Source organism: Hylaeus anthracinus, unplaced genomic scaffold, assembly GCF_026225885.1.
Source record: "Hylaeus anthracinus isolate JK02 unplaced genomic scaffold, UHH_iyHylAnth1.0_haploid 5, whole genome shotgun sequence".
NCBI classification, from domain to species: domain Eukaryota; kingdom Metazoa; phylum Arthropoda; class Insecta; order Hymenoptera; family Colletidae; genus Hylaeus; species Hylaeus anthracinus.
The window spans coordinates 13262606-13280683 of NW_026535322.1; the positions used below are offsets into that span (position 1 = coordinate 13262606).

General features: G+C 35.1%; 1 protein-coding gene across 1 annotated transcript in view; it reads left to right on the forward strand.

Moving 5' to 3' along the window:
* LOC128895376 (E3 ubiquitin-protein ligase MIB1) overlaps positions 1 to 18078 on the forward strand; it is a 417384-nt gene that overhangs the window by 387930 nt on the left and 11376 nt on the right. The gene's annotated exons all lie outside the window — the stretch shown is intronic.

Here is an 18078-nt window from a genome sequence, read left to right on the forward strand (position 1 = left end):
TCTCCATATTTTTCGAGTTGATTTTTCGAAATTTGATAGCATTTTGAAATCATTTGTCAGAAAGTTTGTGTTACATAGAACGAAACGGGAATTTGATTGTGATAAATTTGACGAGCATGTAAGTATTTCGATTAATTATAATGTATGTATAGATTTTTAGCAATAAATTAATTTGGGCAAAAATCTATGACTATGTTGATAAATTATTGAACAAGTACAAGTACAATAATTCCATTTATTGCATATTGCAATTGCATTTATTGCACATAATTTGTTAGGCAACAATTAATAATTGTAAACTCTTTGTCGTGATATTAAGACTACGCCGCCGCCGCTTGCTTTACCAACCTACGAAGTAACATATTTGCATACTTCATGTATTCATGACGTAATGTGGTCTGTTCTTAACAAGACTGCGGATATTCGCGTAAATGCACATCTCATATGCAAATATGCAATATATATGCACTAATATGCAGAATTTACACAAGTTTGCAATATATGTAGATGCACTTATACGCTGGATGTGTGTATATGTAGTTATCGTCACCATCGTCGTTGTACATGGTCGTCGTCTAATCCAACCTTTGATTTGTCAATGAATAAATGATTGTTTGTAGTCCGGTCAATTTGACAATGGCACTCCATGTACATAAACCTGACGAGGGGCAAACAGTTCGTGTAACCGGATAAGGTACATATGTATAATAGGAGTTTACCAATTATCCCTACTACTTGTAACTATTTCTATCGCGATGGACCAAATGACTAGTCTTAGAAACACTTTTTTTTAATTAAATGTAACAATATTTTACGTGGAACCAAATTGAATAATCCATGAAACAATTGTATATAGTTCATATGTATGTGCGTCGCAGCGTCGACAGTTTTTTAGTTCGACAGAATCAATTAGGATTCCTGGATAAATGGATATAAGTGGACTGTAACTTAGAGAAAAATGTTGGATGCGTATAATTTTTGTGTGTTAAGGGTGAGGGAAAACAGTTTCTGATTGGTCTATTGGTTGGCTAAAATTCGGGTGGAAATGTCAAATTACAGTGACGTGAACAGAAGGTCTGGATTTTCCAAGTTGACCGTAGCAAGTAATAAAGCCAAGCAATACCTCGACGTAAGAAATGCACAACAAAGACTCTACTGCTAAGGCTAAAGGTTCTGGCGACCAGATGTGAATAGTAATAAACGAAATGATTCGACGGTACGTACTGATTCCTTGGGTCTTTATTGCGGCTACAGGTAAAGGGCCTAACATCATATGAGAACTCTAAACACAATTTTGAAAACGGTCATTTGACCTGTCGTAGCAGGTTTAGTGTTAATTGATTTAATCATACTTTCAGCCCATTATTTGAGTTGTACCAATATTTCAGTCTTTATGTACTGGGAAATGACTTGCGAAGACAGTAATTTCATAAAGCTTGGTAAATAAATTGTTTATTGGGTCAAAGACTAATAAAATAATTTTTTGGAAACAAAATTTAACCGACTTCAAAAAAGGTACAGTGAATAGTATGAAATAATTTCTAGTTAATTTATATGAATACACACTAGCTTTAGATATAATTGCTTAAAAGTATGGGAAAATGCAGTGAAAAGTGTGAAATAATTTCTATTTAAATTGCGTTGTTATTCACCATCGTTTGATGAATTTGGTTAAATTATTAAATACATCATATTAAATGTAATGCACCTTTTTCAGAGGCGGCGCAGATATAAAAACTTTTTAATTCCGGTTTGGGTTAGCTTTTGGTAGAGGCAGCAATATTGAATGCTGTCAATGTATACATGTTTATTGTCTATGTAAAATTAATAGTTGATGTATATAGTATGTACACGGAAATATAGTTTGAGTAGATTTGGGGCTTTTTTCGAGGGGAGGGGCGGCAATATTGATTACTGCTAATGTATAAACTCTCCCCATGGAAATACTGTCTGAATAGGTTTGGGATAGTATTTGGTGGCAGCTGCGATATTGAATAGTGTTAATGAATATGATGTCAAAGTGGATGTAATGATAGCAATAAATAAAGACCATATTTTTTGTTTCTCCGACAGAAAGTTAAACCAAGTTTAGCAATTTTTAAAATACTTAATTCTAAATTTTGCGCCGCCTCCGAAAAAGGTGCATTGCATTTAATATGATGTATTTAATAATTTAACTAAATTCATCGAACGATGGTGAATAACAATGCAATTTAAATAGAAATTATTTCACACTTTTCACTGCATTTTCCCATACTTTTAAACAATTATATCTAAAGCTAGTGCGTATTCATATAAATTAACTAGAAATTATTTCATACTATTCACTGTACCTTTTTTGAAGTCGGTTAAATTTTTTTGTATATAGTATTGTATTTTTCCTAAGGAAAAATTGTTTCAACCCCCCCTCCCCCGCGGAACAAGTCTTTTCAAGGACATCCAACATTTTTTGGACAGCCTGTATAATTCCAAATGGGATTATCAGGAATATATCTGCAACTGCATGTGAAAGGATTGATTGCGTTTGGTAAATTCCTTGTCGACCTGCACCAGAGCATAGCAATTTCGCACCAACAATGATTTTATAAACAATAAAAGTGTCCATAAATTTTTGCAAATGGGAACATCATGAATTCATCTATCATGAAATGCGGAAGGTTCCATCGCGCTCGGTAATTTCCTCATCGAGTTACATCATATAATAGGAACTTTGCGATGACAATTCCAAATTTTTGCATCTGTGATCATTGCGAAAACCTCTCCGGCAGCAAAATGTAAGGGGTTTCATCGATTTCATCGGTTTCAGGCCAAACATACGTGAAATAGTACGCTTTTTGCGATAAAAAGCGATATAAAGTGGTAAAAAATAAGACAAGGACAAATGTTTTGCTATGCGACCAAATGGCAAATGCTCTTCCAGATGCAAGAAGTTTCAATCTGATTGGTCCATCCGTCTCGGAGTAAGAAGCAAGACAAAATGTTTTTGTAAAGAAAAAAAAAAACGGGTAAAAAATGACAAATCACTAAATATTTCTTTTACGCGACCAATTGGAAGAAATATTCGACAAGATGCAAGAGGTTTCACTCCGATTCATCAAGCCATCTCGACGTAATCGACAAGCATACCTAAAAATCACGGTTTTTTGGTAAAAATACGGGTAAAAAATGACAAATCGCAAAAGTCTTGACAGCAGGATCACCGGGGGAACATGCTCTACAAGATGCAACAGGTTCCATTCCGATTGGTCAAGCCATCTCGGCGTAATCGGTGAACAGACATAAAAAAAAAAAAAATACATGTCGAATTGAGTAACCTCCTCCTTTTCGAAGTCGGTTAAAAATGAGATCTACATATTTTTGCTATTATTTGATAAACTCGAAGTATTAATACAAAATATACGATTCTGTTGTGGATCTGGATAGGCATATGACTTTTCTTATGAATGAACATTACCCCTTGTTTATGTAGTATAATTATTATTAGAATATTATATGGTTATAAATATCTAGAGACGCGGTAGCGTCTCGGCACCAAGTACATGAAAAATTATCCGTCACCACATATATGTATACTGGCGTTGGAGCTACCATGTATCTTTTACAGGAGAGATGGTCCATTCAAACCTAACCTGAAACTGCTTTCATGAATATCTCAACACTCCTGCAATATTTTCTAAATTTAAAAACATTTTTCTAATGTAAACCGCATATAAGCTTTCGAGTAAAACCAAAATCAATAAGATCGGTCCACGTACAACTGAGATATCGTAATATCATTTCATGAATCTGTCAGAAACGGTATTTTTCGTATGATTTTCCAGTCGTCAACCCTTAGCCAATAGGAGCTAAGCAAAAGCCGAGCGTCATTCGTCGACTCTCGGAATCATTCGGTTCGGCATGGCTCGTCGGCCATCGAGCGTTGAGAGTCGAAACAGATGTCATCATTCATAACCTGCCAAGTGTCAAAAGTTTTTACACTATTGCATTATTAATTATATTTATATCAGCAACATGTTTTCAATTTAGACTTTTTATGCAGAGCTTACACATGAAGAGAACCACAGGCTTGGAGGTTATTCGTTAACAAATTGCAGCAACTGTTGTAAAATGTTTATCCATTTTCATTACAAGGTAAGTGGTCAAAATCTAAATTGTCAGGTACCTTCATTCATACAGAATAGATCCATACCACTAAAATGTTTTTAATTTAGACTTCTTATGCAGAGTTTACAGAAATATCAATTTTATTTGAATAAATTTAAAATAGATTCTATATAATAAATGATTTGTAAAAAGAAGTGAGATCCGATAAAAAACTTCAAAAAAGTAAAAAAATTACGCCAAGTACATGAAAAAATGGAGGACTTAAGGAGTTATCATTGAAAAGTAGAAGATCCCCATAAAAAACTACAAGAAAGTAGAAAAATATGTGAAATTGAAATGAACTGCCAGATGATTTGCCCAGATTTCCACGGCCTGGAAATCAAATGCTTGGCGTAGCCAGACAAGGTCAAGGTGTCGATGAATAAGAATTATTTTAAAACGCAAAATAATGAAAGTGTACTGATATTGTCAGAGTTTTAAACTGACAAATTATCTGAAAGCTTGCGAGAGTAAAGGTATTGGCGTCGTTGAATGACTTTAGAAATATTTTAAAACGCAATACAATGAAAGTGTACTCATAATATTGTAAGAGTTTTGAATTAACATATTACCTGAAAGTCTGTGAGAGAGCGAAAGTATGGGTATTGATAATCGAAGAATGCCTTGCCTGACCACGCCAAGCATTTGACTTCCAGGCCGCGGAAATCTCGGCAAATCATCTGGCAGCTCATTTCGATTTCACATATTTTTCTACTTTCTTGTAGTTTTTTATGGGGTGTGTATTACAGAAAACATTATTCGACTGTGTGGCAATCTATCTCGTCGATCTTTTTGCACGCGCGTATTCGCGGTTCTCTTGTATATTCGCATATTGCGCTACACGTGTAGTATCATTTCTATCGGCAAGGTAAATTCTTACAGATTCATATAATAATGTCCTGATTATATAGTTACCTATCAGATCCGCTGATCAATTATCATTTCTGCATACTACAGACTTCTTCAAATTTTATCCTTTCAAAGAGAGACAAAGCAAACGTGGAGAATCCTGCTTATGAATTTATGCACACTTTACTTTTAGATGTTTCTGTAGGCAGAGAACAACTTCAATCAGTATCTATATGTGTCGTGAAAATTGAGCAATGACAAAAAGATAGGTTTATGTTATAAAATTAACAATTTTATTACTAATATTTACTTGTTTGCTTAACATAAACATTACATACACATACATAAACGATTAGTAACAAAATAACTGTCTTCTAGGCAGCACGGAAACGAGCCATTTGTCTAATGTCAGCATATGGTTATAACTAGACTGCGGATTTTTATGCAAAATAAAATTTTGGCAAACGTACCTACAAAAATTGATCTAAAATAGGAATTTATTTTATTCTGCAAATATTATAATGTGAACTTCAATCTCAATATTTTTTATATTCTTGCATACTGTGCGCATTTTTTAGTTTCTTGCACATTCAAATTTCCTATAAATGCATAAAAATCCGCAGTCTAGTTATAACATTAAATAATTGGCACTTACACCACTCGATAGCTAGGTGAATTCGGACGTTATCATCGCACATAAATAAATTGTGTATGTGAAATGATAAATTGTTTCAACCAGTGCATACGGGGATGCATGAATTCATTTCAAATTATTCATACTTTTTATTTGTTCATTTTATTCCGGCCTGGCCGCAAAATATTCAAAATATCTTGAAACTTGTGAATATGTTTTCTTAATTAAATGTAACAATATTTTACGTGGAACTAAATTGAATAATGCATGAAACAATTGTATATAGTTCATATAAGGACTGTAAACACAATTTTTAGTTTTCACTAAAATTACAGCTTAAATAGACATTGTTCTGCTACTTCTTCATGACGAGTATACTCGTCAAACACAGCTAGTTAAGAAACTGATGAAGAAACTGGTTAAGAAACCGGAAACACGCTATTTAGCAACAACCAGAGATGGTCTCGTTCATTTTTTACCTTATGGACCAGCCAGGTATCCCAATGCAAAACCCTCAGATCCAAGCGGTCATCGCGTTCATCTGAAATCCGACTCGCTCCCCTTTAAAGAGTTTCCGCGATAATCGCGGCCTGGTAACATGCACGCCACCCCCAGGTCTCCTTCTATTTATCTTATTTTTTGCGGAGCACCGTCCAGGTCCAAACGACTCCAGCACCGAGTGAGTAATTATTCAAACAAGTAGAGTTGCAAACCGCCGGCGTTGCTATCGTCCCTCCTTGCTCCTCTAGCCCGGACCAGAGAACGAAGGGTGCATTCGGCGGAATGGAAGGGTCCAAAGGGATGCCAGGGTGCACGGGTATGGATACCGGGACGTCTGAGTTGTATATAGGCAAACAGTGGCGCACACGTGATAAAGTTGGAGGAAGTAAGTTACAGTTATACCGGCTAACCTCGCGAATGAAGAGTTATGCCGAGCTTCCTCCCTCCCGACTTACCGACTGGCTCAGCAGGGATTAAAACACCGCTAACACGGGCCTGGGCCTCACCTTCGGCTCGAAGCCTGCAATGGCGACCATATTACGAGCTGGCTGCCACGATAATAACGCACCCGGCTAATTTCGCCAAGTCTCTCGTTGCTCATGCGGGATAATATGGCTGCTTGAGTGCTCGCGGAGACACCTCGGGTTTCCATCTTTCCTCGCTCGGATCTCTCGCGATAGAAGGTCCTCCACACAGGGTTTTAACCCTATGAAATACCCTTACTAGGAAACAAACGTACGCTGTCGATCAATTTCTCAGAATTGAACGGCTCAACAAAGTCTGATGGCACGTTTCGATAGTTGAATCAGAAGAGTGTCAAGGATTAAAAATTAGGTTGTCTACATTGGTCACATTTCTTGTTAATAGGTTAGAGTGAACTGGTATGAATCGAAAATTTGACAGTTTGCAAAGTATAAATTCCATGTTTTTTATAACTTCTTTAATTTGACGTATCGCAGTTGCAATGGAATAGCTAAAGAGTTAGAGCAATTGGCGATTAAGTTTAGAAAATAATTTACTTAATCACCTATTGGCAAGGTGACTTTGTAGATTGAAATTTTAGATTAGTCCAAGGTGTAGTCAAAAGAGGATCCATTGGTACCTGATGGCCAGCGACCTGTAGGTTTCATTCTTTGGAACTCGAAGTCCCAATAAAATGATTGTCGTTGAGGCAAAGGTGACCTGATTCTCAAATTTCAAATTAGAGATCTCATTTTCGAAGTCAATCTAAGCTTATAACATTCGTGGCAATAGAATGCTAAGAAATCATCTTGAGTTGCTGGTAGATACCAGAAAAAAAGGTCTCAAGTGCAAAGGGTTAAATTCTGGGCACATCTAAGCAATGCAGTCTATCTTTTGAAAGAAAAACGGTGAAAGCCTCGACAGTAGAACGTAAGCTAAAACTTACATTCGATTCAGGATAAAACTCTTTGTGTATAGTTCCAAGACTAACTTTTTCATTAAATGTCTATCTTAATACCTTAAACTGCATAAGTTATTCTTTTGTAAACAGAAACTTTCTCCCTTTCTTTGTTGAATATTAAACACATTTTAGCGAAAGGGAAGATTATTCGAATCGAGCTGCAGTTGTTCAGTTTTTCAAAGACCTTTGACCGAAAACGATCGAGCTCATCAGACACGGTTCTGATCAAAAAGTTTTCGTGTTAAGGTAAACAGACGCGATATCAGACACGATTCTGAATTAAAATCACGTATCAATTGGTCGTTAGAATCCTTGATATTTGGCTTATTCTGATTGTACAGCATTCAACGTAAGATTGATTGACTGAGGTCGATCATCGAGACTTCGTCAATCATCTTCGTTTTCCATAATCAATCAGTCGAATAGTGCCGAATAATCTTTGGATTCAGCCAATTGATGTATCGAATTACTAATGATTGGTCGAATAGAGTTCAACACGGAACTCAACCAATTATTTATTGTTCTCGACGTGCGTTGGTCGAAAAAGAGTCGTAATATCGAGATTCAACCAATCGTCACGATTTCGAATTTCATACATCAATAAAACGACGCGTCTAGGGCAGGAATTCTCAGATGGAGCCCTACCGATGAGTCTACTGACAATTCCGAGACGAAACGCACGCACTCCGTAAATTCGATCCATTTGAATCAATCACTTAATATTAATTTGGCGAGTGATAATCCGATTGTTTGTATCTTTTAAAAAATTTCAGAAGTAAAAGTATGCAACACCATACTAGTACTATAATAGTAGTCAAGAAATGTTGTAACTTAACGACAAATACTGCACCCTACGAAAACCTTCGGGTCGTAAATCTGAAAGCGAAGTACTCAGGCAGACTATCGACTTTCCGTCGAATGCGAGTTTGTAGAGGTCGGATTGCCGGGTAGTAAAAAGTATTGTTCTATAGTTGAGGAACGATCGACTAGGCATGGCACGTTCCCCACAAATCGATCGCTTTTGTACTTGACAATCTTTTACAATAAAAATAAAATTTTACGTCTGTACGGTTAACTGTTGCGGAGAAAAAAATCTTTTGTGTTGAAATGTCATTGAAAATTAACAACTATAAAACTCAATTCTTACTGTTTTCGATGAATACTTATTCTGAACAGTGATTATTATTCATTTTTAATCAACGTTTAATGTTTAATTACGCCTTAGCCTATATTTCAATTGAAACAGAATCTCTGATATAGAGTACACAACACTGATTCTCCATTTAGCTTGAAATGACTCATATGTGCCTTCTTATGAACTAATGGCTCTCAGTAAAATAGTGGTTCTTGAACAAACTCTTGCAAGCGAAAGTCGATAACTTGAACTCTATACGTTTAGAAATCTGTTTCTTTCAACGGAAAGTTGCTTTTAAGGTCTAATAAATACTATTTCAAAATGTCTATTTTCTTGATCCTTGTTATGGAAATCTCAGAGCATCCTTTATCTCGTGCAAATGCCTTTAAACATGAATTTTCCTTGCATTCCTTATGCAGAAAACAAAAATTGTCTTTCTTTATCTTGCGACGGATACATCAGGATAAAAATTTCCTTTGTCTTCCTTGCACAAATGTCTCAAAATATAAACTTCCTCCATCCATCTCGTCGAGATGTCTCAAAGTATAAATATTCTTCGTCCTTCTTACGCAGATATCTCGTGATATAAATTTTCGATGCCTTCTTCGTGCAGGTCTCTCAGAATATAAATTTCCTTTGCTCTCCTTCTGTAGATATCTCAAGGTATAAATTTTCTGTCTTCGTTCTAGCAAATTACCTATAATATACATTTTCTCTGTGTTCCTTATGTTATATCTCAAAATATAAATTCTCTTTATCCTCCTTATGGAGATATGAGACTATAAATTTCCCTCATCTTCCTTGTGCAGCTCCTTCAAAATACAAATTTTCTTTGTGTTCCTTGCGCAAATGTCTCAGAATGTAAACATTCTTTATTCTCATTGTTGAAACGTCATAAGATAAAATTTTTCTATGTCTTCGCTGTGGTAAATCAGGCGTAATATACATTTTCTTCTATCTTTCATTTGTAGGTATTTCGAAGTATACACTTTTTCGCCTTACTCATGCAGATATCTCAAAGTATAGATTCTCGTTGATATCATTGCACACATGTGTCCAAGTATAAATTTTCTTGATCCTTTTTATTCAGACATATCAGAGTATCAATTCTTGTTGATGGAATTTGATTAATTCTCCTTATGTACAAATCTCAAAATATAAATTTTGTATGTCCTCCTCGGACAGATATGCCATACAAAAAAAAAACAAAAATATATACATGTCGAATTGAGTAAACCTCCTTCTTTTCAAAGTCGGTTAAAAATAAGAATTCTCATCGACTTTTTTACACAGACGTCTCCAAATATAAATTTTCAGACTGAAGCAACCAATTCTCTTTATTATCCTTATGCAGTTACCTCAAAATATAAATTGTCTTAGATGCATGAAAACATTCTCGTCTAAGAGCGAAACGATTTCAATATTTGACTAAAAGAGACTAGGGCAGTTCTCCGGTGATTTGGATGACGTTTCTTTTTTTCTTTTTATTGGCACTCGTGGATCGCGTCGAGAAATAGCTTGAAAGAATTTTGTTTGGAGGAGAGGGCTCAAAAAACTCGATTCGAAGTTGCGATGATTGATGGCGCAGCGATAACAGATGATTGAAATTGTTTTTAGGCGCCGCGCGGCCCTTCAAATTCGTTCCGAGCGAGGGTATTGCTGACACCGAACAAATTATAAGTTTAAGCGTAGGTTAAGTACGATTCGACACGGAGACGGAGTTAAATTTTGCAATCGAACGATGAGTCACGAGAATGGAGATGGCTGATTATCTTCCTTCGATTTGAATGCAGAATCTATACGAAAGAATTTCGATGATTCATGGAAAGAAAATAGTTTAATAAAATAGTTTAATAAAATAGTTTGTTCCTATTCTAGCTGGTTCTATTCTGTTTTCTCTGATTTCATTCTAGATTTATTTTTCACCTAATAAATTTGTTTCATTGAACAAGAATTGTGCCATTAAACGTTTGACGAACACTCTCGAGAAATGTTCTATAATCTAAAAATCACTGATTTGAAGTATTTAAATGAGTATCGGAATTAAAATTGTCAAAGGGAATTCGCTTCATTTGTATGAGTGTACTCATACAAAAACGTAAAAAAAATTACAGAGTACTGTTCATCGATTTCGAAAAAAGCTTTGCTGGTTCGTTCAATTAAACATGTTGGCGTGCTTGAAATTGCTGCCACACCTTGAATAGCGTGGTAAAAATTAAAGGCTGCGTTAAAATATTCCGGGTAATCTTTTAATCTTCTGCAACCCTGGACGGATTAGTTGATAGTGATTAAAGCAAGAGTGCGGGTGATAATAAGTAGCTCGTCGAGAAAATCTTGTTAAGTAAAATTTAGTCCTCCGGCAGATTTAGAGCCACTATTTTGTTTGCTTTCATAATCAACAAACTCCATTTATCGTTACTTGGATTAAAAATTAGTGATGAACAAATTACTGAAATTGTAAAATGTGCTTTTGCTTTTTTTTTAGATATTAATTTACAGTTACATTGTAGATTGTCCAATATATATTATATGTATTTCAATAGTTTGTATATATAAGGGGGTATTATAGTTTGGTACTTTTAGAATATTGATTATTTTTTTATTGCGTTTTCTCAAATTGTAGACCTTATATATATCACTTATATACACATATACCTCGCACCTAATTATATGCAAAAATATATAGTAAAAATTTGAAAGCTCTGTGTTTTTTCATTTCGCTATAAAAGACACGGGATGACTCCCTTAATAAATAAGTCCTGTCTCTCATTTCTGAGTAACGTGATGAATAATATGTTAAACAGGAAATTGTAACTACTTTTTACGCATTACAAGTATTCTCGTCATAGCATAAAATATTGCTATTTTTTCATGATGAATATACAAACAGTCACAAACAGCTAATGAAAGATATGCAAGAGATATGCAATTTTATGAGATAGTTATGCGTTCTCTACCCCTAAATTAACGTATCTCCATCCCGTCACTTAAGAAATCGATCGAAACCCCCTCAAGAAATAAGAAATAATGAAACATAGGCACCGAATCCACGGAATAAATGATAAATGCCGGGTGATTTCTATTTCCCGTCTCGCGAAGATCCCAGCGCGGACTATAAAGCATTAATATGCCGAACTCTAGAGGCTGTCTACGAAAGTGGCATCGGTATCTCGTGAAATACACTGCTTCAAATAATTAGCGTGACACTTCTTCAAACCGTCGTAACTATGGGAGTTCTCAACCGATTGAAATGAAACTGCGTGAGGAGTACTTTTGAAGTGTCCCCTAGGCGTGTGTAAAGTTGCATTGGTGAGGGTTGACGCGAAGGGGTTAATTCACTCCCAAAACCGGAGGGTGTAGAAAAACGCCTCTTTGAAATACAGGCCAGAGATGACGGAAGAGGTTGAAAAATTAAAAAAAACGTCATCCTTGGCCTGTTTCAAAGAGGCGTTTTTTTACACCCTTCCTTTTGGGGGGGTGAATTAACCCCTTCGCATCAACCCTCACCAATGCAACTTTACACACGCCTAGGGGACACTTCAAAAGTACTCCTCACGCAGTTTCATTTCAATCGGTTGAGAACTCCCATAGTTACGACGGTTTGAAAAAGTGTCACGCTAATTGTTTGAAGCAGTGTAGAAGAAGCTGCGCGGTTCGAGAAATAGGAGGACAGGGTAACCTGGTAACAGCTACCGAAGGTCTGAGAGAGCGGAGAAAAGGAGCCGTGAAAAGAACGCGGGTTGGAGGAAGAAGAGTCGAAGACACATCCATCGGCAGTTTTTCATACGGAGCCTCGATATCTTACCAGCGCGGCGATATAAATGTACGCCGATGTCGCTATCCCCGCGAGATAGAATGAATTTGTCAGCTGGTACCTTGGGAATATCGTTTCCCTTCTTCCGGTTGTTCCTGCGTTGCTTGCCGCCCCCGCGGCCTCCGCTGTCCGTGAACGAAGGAAGATCGATTGGGCCGATAACGCGCGTCCCGTCGAAGGATCAAAGAACGAATTCGATGATACGGAATAGAACGACAGGGAAGACGAAGGACCGAGGGGAACGGGACCAAGGGAAGTAATACTAGAGAGGACACGATATACAGGGTGAGGAACTTACAACAGGCCACCTGAATCAGTGATGGGCAAAACACTAGCGTTCGAATAAATCCGAAGTTCGCCGATATGTTTGTCTTGTTTCCTCTTTTGAGCATTTTCCAGAGAATCAGATTTATATTAAAAGTTTAATATAAATTAAAATAGATTTATATTAAATAGAATTAATTTATTAAATAGAATTTATTAAATAGAATTAATTAAAATAGATTTATATTAAAATTTCAGATTTATTCGAAGTCTAGGGTTTTGCCCATCTCTGACCTGAATACACGTGTTACGTAGCTGGTGCGTCCCAAAAACTGTCCGTCGCGACGCTGAACCATCACAGGCAAGGCTATAAAGACTATAAACCCTTAAAGGAGTCATCCCGTGTAACGGCCGTTTTTTTATAAGGTGTTCTCGGAATTTTTGTATAGCGAAATGAAAAAACACAGAGCTTTCAAATTTTTACTATATATTTATTCAGCCTTTAACTGTAACTTTGAATTTTTTTAAGCAAAAATGTAATGTGGATCACGAGATTTATCGCTTAAAGCATATATAAAATTGAGTTTTCAAGGTTTTTAAAAAATCCTAATTCCGGCGATAGCCATCCATTTACAGATTAACATGTAATTTGTTTTTTTTGATTCAATTCAATGCGATTCTGTCATATTAAATTGTGACAGGAAAATATATTAACGCTTTTTACTCTTTGCACTTGGATATTTCTTCTGAGGGGACATCATAAGTCCAGGCAAACTTTATTAGTGATTACATAGGATAAACTTACAGCAGCGTAAAATTTGTAAAAGTGCCCTTAAAGGTTTCTATTCAAATATCACAAAAAATCAAATAAAAATATGCTACATGTATTAAGATATACGTAACAAATATAAGCTTGTGTTACATGGTTTTTGTATATTTATCTTGATCTTCATGTACTTATTTAAAAAAACAAAATGTAAGTATTGATAATAAAAATTATACACATTATGTATGGAATAGCTTTCTTCAATGAGGATGTTATTATAAATTACTTTGGTGTTTTGTACACAATTTCTAACTTGAAGTAATACGTGAATAATTTGTTGTGAATAATCGTAAAGAGATTTTTCGAGATAAATACTCAAATAATAGGAAGTTATTCTACTTAACCCTTTGACTGCAGGACGAGTTTTGATGGAAATTATATTATAAGAGGCGTTTAGGTGTGAATTTAAAAAAAAAAAAACACCAGCTTGTAGGGAATGACGCAACCAAACTTTTTTATTTTTACAGTTTATTCATACGACGATTAGTTTCAAAGATAAAAATTGAAAACTTAGAAGACCGTTTTCCTGAAATTCAATTTTCGCGACGAACTTCTAACTTTTCAATTTTTATTTTCGAAACGAAGCTTGCTATGAATAAACTGTATATACAAAAAAGTTTCGTCTCATCATCCCCTATAAGATGATATTTTTTTAAAATTGGTTCAACGAATACCAACATTTTTCTGAGCCTATACGCTCTCCACAGTCAAAGGGTTAATTTTGTTGAATAAATACTATATTTTATTCGACGTTATCCATAATTTTCAAACAAAAGAGCACAGACCCACGCTACGATTCCGATTTATTAAAGTATAAAGTTCCCAAGCCCCTTTTTAAACACCCTTTACAATTAAAACAATAAGATCATACCTTGGACGATTGCTGAAAAGTGCCAAGCAAATACAAAGTACCAGATACAGAAAACCATATCAACTTGCTAATATTCGATCAAGCCACCGATAACAAATAATGCTCCCTTCAAACTCGAGGAAGATATTGAAATCTAATAACTTTTAAACGTATTACAGTTTGACAACGAATTATTTAATGTCTGACTCTTACAATTGTCTCGACCGAACTGAATTCCGAATTATTATATAAACAAATCACACCGTGTTCCCACGCAACCATTGCATACACGGATACACTCACGCACTTACCCTCATATTATATATCACACTCCTACAAAGATTTATCTAAACACTTTTGTCTATCGCGAAAAGTAAACGAGTTACTCAGGTGACCTGTATCGGGTGCCCCACCCTGTAGATCGCGTCGAAGAGGATGACAGCGAGCAGTGATCGACGCGTGGGCGAGAAAGGGACAGATGATGAAGGGACGGGAGAGGGGTGCCTAATTTTATATGGTGCTTTCGGATAGGAGCGCAAAGGCTTGGCCGCGGGAATCTGCTTTGGCACGGGTAAACTTGCCGAGCGAGGAGAAACTCGTTCCTATCTCACTTATCGGGATGAATTCTCTCTTTCTCCGTTCGCCACGGTCGCTTCCTTCTTTCTTGGATCGAGGTGAACACACCCCCGACGGCGCCGCTCGCGAGGGGAGATCTACGGGAGCTGCTCCGACGGCGGGAATGAAAAGTAATTGCGCGAAATGGAGAACCGAGCCTGGGCCGTTATGAGACCCGGGGCTCGATTCACCGAACTTTGGCAAATTGAATCGATCGTATTACTGGAATTCGTGTTTGGCTTCTGCGTCGCGGATGAACCGGCACAATTCCTTTTAATGAGCGTGTGGAGACGCTCGGGGTGAAAGACGACGTTGGGAGAGACCGAAAGTTTGCCGAATACCAGAGAATAACGGAGAAGGCCGATCTTTGGGGAATTTGTGAAGATACGGGGAGAGATGTACTATTTTTATCGTTGAGCAAATATTAGACTGTCCCAAAAGTTTCTTTCGCTTTATTAATACGTAATACATGCACAAAATTGTATGTTTTATGTTACATTACTGAATTGTGCGCGATTCATTTTGCTCCATTAATGTTACAACATGGATGTCTATAAAATTAAATTGTTTATTTATATAAACACTGCCACATAAAATAATTGAGTGGAACACGCGAAAGATACTTTCGGGACAACCTAATATTTTTCATCCGTTTCAAATTATGTGGGGTTCGATCAATATCGGTGTTATTTGACGTGCGAGGGTCCTGACTGAACGGAAAGGTTTGACCGTTTATTTTTAAAGTGGTGTAAGTTCATTTTTGAAAAAAATAAGATATCACGTAATTCATGCTTAATTTAATGTCAATTTTTTATGTATAACTAGTCCGTGTTTAATTTCTTAAAAAATTCCCATGTTTTGTACAATTTAAAATTGGTAAAATTGGTAAATAAAACATATTTATATAACGAAATTACATATTGATAAAACAGTAGAAACAAGAGAAAATGGACTTACACCACTTTCAAAATAAACGGTTCATTTGTTTGAATATTCAATTGAAACATTTATGTTATCGTAGGGATCAAAGATAACAGTTACTCCTAAAATTTGAATGCAAAAAGTCATTAACAGAACCTTGTTTGTTATATAAATTAGGAATAGTAATCGTCTAGTGAAGAGAAAATCTTTTAAACAATCGCATGATTAAAAATATATCGATTTTGAAACGTCTTCATTTCAAATAACGATTATAAAATGTCAAATTTTGTAGTTGTCGATAGGCAAGGTCAAGGCGTCGATGAATAAGAATTATTTTAAAACGCAAAATAATGAAAGTGTATTGATATTGTCAGAGTTTTAAACTGACAAATTATCTGAAAGCTTGCGAGAGTAAAGGTATTGGCGTCGTTGAATGACCTTAGAAATATTTTAAAACGCAATACAATGAAAGTGTACTCGTAATATTGTCAGAGTTTTAAATTGACAAATTACCTGAAAGTCTGTGAGAGAGAGAAAGTATGGGTATTGATTCATTATTTTGCGTTTTAAAATAATTCTTATTCATCGACACCTTGACCTTGCCTGGCCACGCCAAGCATTTGACTTCCAGGCCGCGGAAATCTCGGCATATCATCTGGCAGCTCATTTCGATTTCACATCTTTTTCTACTTGTAGTTTTTTATGGGGATCTTCTATTTTTTAATGATAACTCCTTGAGTCCTCCACTTTTTCATGTACTTGGCGTAATTTTTTTACTTTTTTGAAATTTTTTAAATATTTTAATAAAAAAAATATTTCTTTATTTATTCCGAATTATAATTTTAGTTATATTACAGTATCAAGTTTAACAAGAATTATATTTTCTCAAACACGACATGATGCTATTCTTTCAGATAATTGAAATTAAAATTGGTAAAAAAAATTCTTGATTATAAATATACATTCTTTATACCTTTATAAAAAATGTAAAAAAAAATGAAAACTCCGAGAACGGCAGGAATTTGAAATATTGTTTCACTCGTTTTATTTCAAAGTGAAGAGTATTTTTATTTTATATCTCGAAAAATGCAATATTGCAATTTTGATCAATAAATCTGCACTGCTTTCGCAGTACTCGGTTTAATTGTTTAGCTGGTTTATAGTAATTGGAAGAGAATTTATCTTTACTGGGATTTCGTTTTTGTTGAAGTTGATAGGATTAAAAAGAAGGCAAAATGGATTCCGAATGCAAACCATTAAAAATCAAATTCAAAGCTTTAGTCAAAGGTAGGAAGCTTTATTTGATCTGTCAACAATATTAATTCCATTCTACATTTATACATGATGTAAATGTCAATAAAATTGTTTAACAAATGCTAAATGGATGTAGACATTACACTGTTTCATTGCCACTTTTGTTTATTAATATTTTATTCGCTGAATTTGACTTAAAAAAAGAGGTCGAAAATATTATACTAACAATGACAAAAATTAAACTTCGGAAGATTTTTTAGTTAAACGTTTTCGTCCTAAGAAATTTTATTATGGATGCATGATCGCAATATTAAACAAAGTATTTTATTGGAAGCACAATTCTGATTATATTTATTTTAAGAGATCAATTAATTTTTGGAAAAAAGATATAATCGAGTTCGAAAAACTCTAAAACTGCATTAAAAAGTATGAAATTATTTCTATTTATACTGCATTATTACTTATCAGCTCTTGATGAATTTAGTTAAATTATTAAATACAGCATATTGAAAATTTTGAAGAACTCAACTCCATTTTCTAACCGAAAAAAATACATGTCAAATTTTAGTAACCTCCTCCTTTTCGAAGTCAGTTAAAAATATTTTGAATGAAATCACTGAATTTATTTAGCTTATCATGCATCCACATTAAAATATTTTAGAATAAACATCTCTCTATTTTTGTTATTATTAATGTTTAATAGTTTGTCATTGTCACTGTCTAATGTTTAATAGTTTCTTCGTATCGTCAGCAATAACAAAGCATATTTAGGTGCAAATTCCAATTCAATTATACAATATTTGAACGAATTCTGCAATCAAAGATGGTGGACCCTAATTCCGTAGATCG